The sequence below is a fragment of the Babylonia areolata genome, chromosome 11, assembly GCF_041734735.1.
Source record: "Babylonia areolata isolate BAREFJ2019XMU chromosome 11, ASM4173473v1, whole genome shotgun sequence".
Taxonomy (NCBI): Eukaryota; Metazoa; Mollusca; class Gastropoda; order Neogastropoda; family Buccinidae; genus Babylonia; species Babylonia areolata.
The window spans coordinates 15,039,112-15,045,111 of NC_134886.1; positions in this window are offsets into that span (position 1 = coordinate 15,039,112).

Genomic DNA, 6,000 nt, shown 5'->3' on the forward strand with positions numbered 1-6,000 from the left:
ATGTGTCCAGTTCTCTGTATATCCACGGCCATGTATTGCACCTTAGGCTTTATGTGTCCAATTCCCTATGTATCCACATGGCCATGTGTTGTGCCGTAGGCTTTATGTGTCCAATTCCATGTGTATCCACGGCCATGTATTGTGCCGTAGGCTCCATGTGTCCAGTTCCCTATTAATCCACACGGTCATGTGTTGTGCCGTAGGCTTTATGTGTCCAGTTCCCTATGTATCCACACGGTCATGTGTTGTGCCGTAGGCTTTATGTATCCAATTCCCTATCTATCCACACGGTCATGTGTTGTGCCGTAGGCTTTATGTGTCCAATTCCCTGTGTATCCACGGCCATGTATTGTGCCGTAGGCTCCATGTGTCCAGTTCCCTATTAATCCACACGGTCATGTGTTGTGCCGTAGGCTTTATGAGTCCAGTTCCCTATGTATCCACGGCCATGTATTGTGCCGTAGGCTTTATGTGTCCAATTCCCTATGTATCCACACGGCCATGTATTGTGCCGTAGGCTTTATGTGTCCAATTCCCTTTGTATCCACGGCCATGTATTGTGCCGTAGGCTTTATGTGTCTAGTTCCATATGTATCCACGGCCATGTGATGTGCCGTAGGCTTTATGAGTCCAGTTCCTTATGTATTCACGGCCATGTGTTGTGCCGTAGGCTTTATGTGTCCAGTTCCCTATGTATCCACGGCCATGTAGTCTACCACCGTCGATCACACCCTGTCCTCTGACCATCACAGTGTGACGTGTCATCTGAATCTCACCAAACCTCCCACACCCCGTGTGTACAGGGAGGTGCGCACACTGACCTCAGTTGACTTAGACTTATTTAAAGCTGACCGGCTGACTGATATCCCTTTTGAACCCACTGCTGACCAGCTATCCACTGTCCTACGCGCTGTACTCGACATGCACGCCCCGTCGACTCGGCGCCTGATCTCCAATCGTTCCCCGTCGCCTTGGTACAACACGTGGGACCAGAACTGTTGGAGGCCAAGCGGGAGAAAAGGAGAGCTGAGAGGCACTGGTGTGCCACTAGTTTGACCGTCAGTAGGGACATCATTGTTGACAGGGCAAAGTCAAAGTTCTACTCTTCTAAAATCCTTGCATGCACCACAGCCAAACAGCTTTTCAACGCTACGAACAATCTACTTGGGAAAATGAAAAACACTCCTCTCCCTACAACATTTTCGGTGCAGGAACTCCCTCAAAAGTTTTCTGACTTCTTCACCGGCAAAATAGCATGCATTCGTGAGAAGCTTGACTCTGTTGTGTCTCTTTCTTCACCCGTTCAAGAACGCTTGTACAGTGGTCCTGTTTTACATTGTTTCCAACCGGCTACTCAAGATTTTGTGAAGAAAGTGTGTCTGAGCGCTTGTCCGAAATCCTGTGAGCTTGACCCTGTCCCGTCTTCTTTGTTGGTTGAATGTATTGATGTTCTACTGCCACACATTACTCATGTCATCAATTCTTCCTTACTGTCTGGTTGTTTCCCTGAAAGCTTCAAATCTGCTGTTGTACGTCCACTCATCAAGAAACCATCTTTGGATCATAATTGTTTGAAAAATTATCGACCTGTTTCTAATCTGTCATTTTTTATCAAAACTGCTAGAAAAGATCATATTGTCTCAGCTCTTAGCTCATCTGGAACAAAATGCTTTACTTAATTCCCACCAGTCAGCTTATAGACGTGGTCATAGTTGCGAAACGGCCCTTCTTAGAATAGTGAATGATTTGCTTTCGGGATTTGATGAGGATAAGATATCTGTTCTCGCTCTCTTAGATTTGTCAGCAGCTTTTGACACTATCGACCACTCTATCCTCTTGAACAGACTTAAAACTTCCTTTGGTATTCGTGACACTGCACTAGCATGGATCACGTCTTACCTGTCAGACCGTACACAGAAAGTGTGTGTAAATGGTAGATACTCTAGAGTATCTGCCTTAAAATATGGTGTCCCACAGGGGTCCTTTCTAGGTCCTGTTCTTTTCGTGCTGTATGCGGCTCCTGTGTCGGATGTCATCAGTCATCATGTGATGTCGCATGAGAGCTTTGCTGATGACACACAACTTTATCAGTCGGCTTCCATAGCTGAATTTGATGCACTGGTGACTCGAACACAGGAGTGCATTGCTGGCCTAAAGGACGGGATGACTCTCAACAAGCTGCAACAAAATGATGATAAGACTGAATCTATGATAACCTGTCCAAAAAAGTTTCGTCAACATCCTTCCTTTCCTGACTCTGGGACTGGATGACTCTCAACAAGCTGCAACTAAATGATGATAAGACTGAATTTATGATAACCTGTCCAAAGAAGTTTCGTCAACATCCTTCCTTTCCTGACTCTGTTCTGATCACTAGCACACCTGTTTCACTTTCTCCTGTTCGCAGTCTTGGTGTAATCCTAGACCAGTCTCTTTCCTTCCAACAGCACATTTCGAATATCTGTAAAGTTGCCTATTTGGAACTGCGTAGAATCAGCTCTATCCGCACTACCTCTCAACCGATGCAACCAAGACACTTGTATGCTCTCTGGTTCTCTCAAGATTGGATTACTGCAACTCTCTTTTGGCTGGCCTTCCCAAATATCTGTTAGACAGACTCCAACGAATTCAGAATAACGCTGCCAGACTCATTTGCAGATTCTAAATTTGATCATGTTCTTCTCTCCTTCAGTCTCTCCACTGGTTGCCTGTTTCTGATCGAATAGACTATAAGCTATCCACTCTGACCTTTTCTGCAGTCAATGGATCTGGCCCCAAGTATCTTTCTGAACTCCTCCATATCTATACCCCGTCTCGCCAGCTCCGTTCTTCCTCTGATACTCGACTTCTCAGGATACCTCACGTCAGAAGTAAGACCATGGACACAGATCGTTTTCTTTTCAATCGCCAAAGACGTGGAATAAGCTCCCTCGCATCTTTTAAATCTCGTCTCAAAACTCACCTTTTCCCTCAGCAGTAAGTTCAATTGTGGCAGGTCCACTTCCTTTGCGTTAGCTGTGCTTGACTATGTGTGTGTATATATGTATGTGTACATAACTACATGCATGTATATGAATGTGTATTGTGTGTGCGTGCGTTTATGTAAGTTTGTGCCTGCCTATTTGTGCGTATGTGTTAGGGTAGCTGTTAGATACACATGTATTGTTAAAATGTATGTATGCAGTGTCTGTGTGTGTGTGTGTGTGTGTGTGTGTGTGTGTGTGTGTGTGTGTGTGTGTGTGTGTGTGTAGTCACATTTTGGTGTGTGTATGTAACATAGATGTAATATTTTATGTTAACAAAGCGTTTTTGTAAAGCACCTAGAGCAGATTTCTGGATAGTGTGCTATATAAGTATCCATTATTATTATTATTATGTATTGTGCCGTAGGCTCTAAGTGTCCAGTTCCCTATGTATCCACGGCCATGTATTGTGCCGTAGGCTCGAAGTGTGCATGGCCCTGTGTCCAAGGCTCTGTTAGTCATAGACAGTGTGTCCACAGCTTTGTGTTCTCAAGGTCCTATGTCCAAAGCCTCTATGTGTCCGTGGCCCTTTGTGTTCCACACTGTATGTGCGCAAGGCTCTATGTGTCTTCGGATCAACGTCTCTCAAGCTCTATGTGTCTCAGAATTTATGAGTTCAAGGGGACTGTTGGCTATATGTGTCCAAGGCATTATGTGTATAAAGGCACTATAATGATAATATGGAGGCTTATATAGCGCAGTATCCCATCTCAGATGAGGTTTCCCGCGCTTTACATTAAAATATTCTAATTTAAGACTACGTGACGTAAAAATATGTACCAAAAAAAAAAAAAAAAAATAATAAATCAACAGTCTCACACCACATACTTCAGACTAAATGACATAACAATATGTAAATCAACACCGGTAATATCATAGTCTCGCATCACATAGTCCCGAATCACAGCAAAATAAAACACATCACATTCATCCTTGTCAGAACATGCACCAAGGAGCCAGATCTCACAGAACCACACGAAGAATCATTACAGATGCACGCAAATCAACACAAAGAACACGCTCAGTGATAAAATAACAGCAAGCATAATTATGCAGATGGAAATTCTTACTTAGAAAAATACAGTCTGGAAAGATGTTTTGAGTGTTCTCTAGAATGGGGGAGTTGGGGTTTGACAGTTTCAGTTTCAGTAGCTCAAGGAGGCGTCACTGCGTTCGGACAAATCCATATACGCTACACCACATCTGCCAAGCAGATGCCTGACCAGCAGCGGTTTGACAGATGTATGCGAATAGTGAATTCCTCTGTTTGGGTGCAGCAAACGAAAAGGAACGTTCACCATAAGTTCTTGCAAGAATCTTTGGAACAGACACTGAACGTGTGCATGTCGTTTGAAGAACTGAGTTGTCTGGAAGGTGAATAGACATAAAGTAGATCTGAAGGATAGACAGGACACGGATCAGTGAAGAAATTGTGACAAAGGACAGAGAGTTTCTTTTGTATTCGTGCTTGAATGGGGAGCCAGTGAAGGGAAGCGAGTAAGGGAGTGATGTGTTGACGTTTCTTAGCCTTGAGTGTGAGTCGTGCTGCAGAGTTTTGAACTTTTTGAAGTTTGTCTACACATAATTTGGGGCAGCAAGCAAGAAGAGCATTTCCATAATCAAATCAAGACAGAACGGAAGAACAAACCATGTCCAATGTCACTGTGTGTCCAAGACAATGTGTCCAAAAGCTCTGTGTCCGAAACACTAATTGTCTGAAGATTCTACGTGTCGATATCACTGACTCCAAGGCTGTATGTGAACAATGATCTGTGCGTCCCAGGCTCTATGTGTCCAAGGTTGTATGTGAACAATGATCTATGCGTTCCAGGCTGTATGTGAACAATGATCTATGCGTTCCAGGCTGTATGTGAACAATGATCTAAGTGTCCAAGGCTGTATGTGAACAATGATCTATGTGCCTCAGGCTTTATGTCGTCGTAGTGTGTGAAGTTTCTTTTTGTTTATTTTGAGTGAGTTCAGAAACTAACGAACATTTATTTTCTTACAATCTTTACTTTGATTATAATTTATATATTTATCAATATTATTAAGTGTAAATAGCCAGGTTAAAAAGTAAAAGAAAATGGGAGTTTTCGTTCTTAAAAAAATCTAGATTCGCGTTTGTGTTGCTTTATGGTTCGAATGGGGTGCCAGGCGAAAACAGCACAGGCCCACGCATTTACGTAAAAATTCCGTTACACACGCCTATGGCTCTTTGTGTCTCACGTTTATTAGTTTTATGTTCCAGGTGTCCTATGTTCCAGGTGTCCTATTACGTGTCGAACGTTTCTAACCTTTGCCTGACAGTCGCTCTCGACAACAATGATTTATTCCTTTGACATGATGCTAAGAAACTGTTTGTAATGAACCCAACTCTTCACCCGTGAAGCCCACAAACACCACCTTAACGATACTGGCAACTGGAAGCTACCCACGTGGAAAGAAAAACAACACAGAGAAGGCGTAGCCCACTTATCCCGTTCGTGCTGACCAAGGATAAAAGGGCAGAACAAGATGACACGTAACGCGCAGTGACGTAGACAGGAACACTACGTCATCAAGGTGGTGGCACAGGGAACTGGACAAGTGGCAAAACATTCCACCTGGTCATCCAAGAATGTCAAGACACGAGGTCCCCTTTCAATGGCACCGACCCGGAGCTGTATTAACACCTTGCTTTTGTGTGGAGCTCTTTCACTTGTTCACGCACACACACACACACACACACACACACACACACACACACACACACACACACACACACATTAGGGATCGGATATTCATATGATGTGGATGACGCGCTAACATAACATATTCTCGTACAACGAAAGGATATGATAAAAAAAAATTGATAACAATGTGGGAAATGTAATAAAACTAAAGACAAAAACAATAACATTTTTTCAACAACAACAAAACAATCAAACAAAAAAACAAACAAACAAAAAAGAAAGAAAGAGAGAAAACAAAAAAA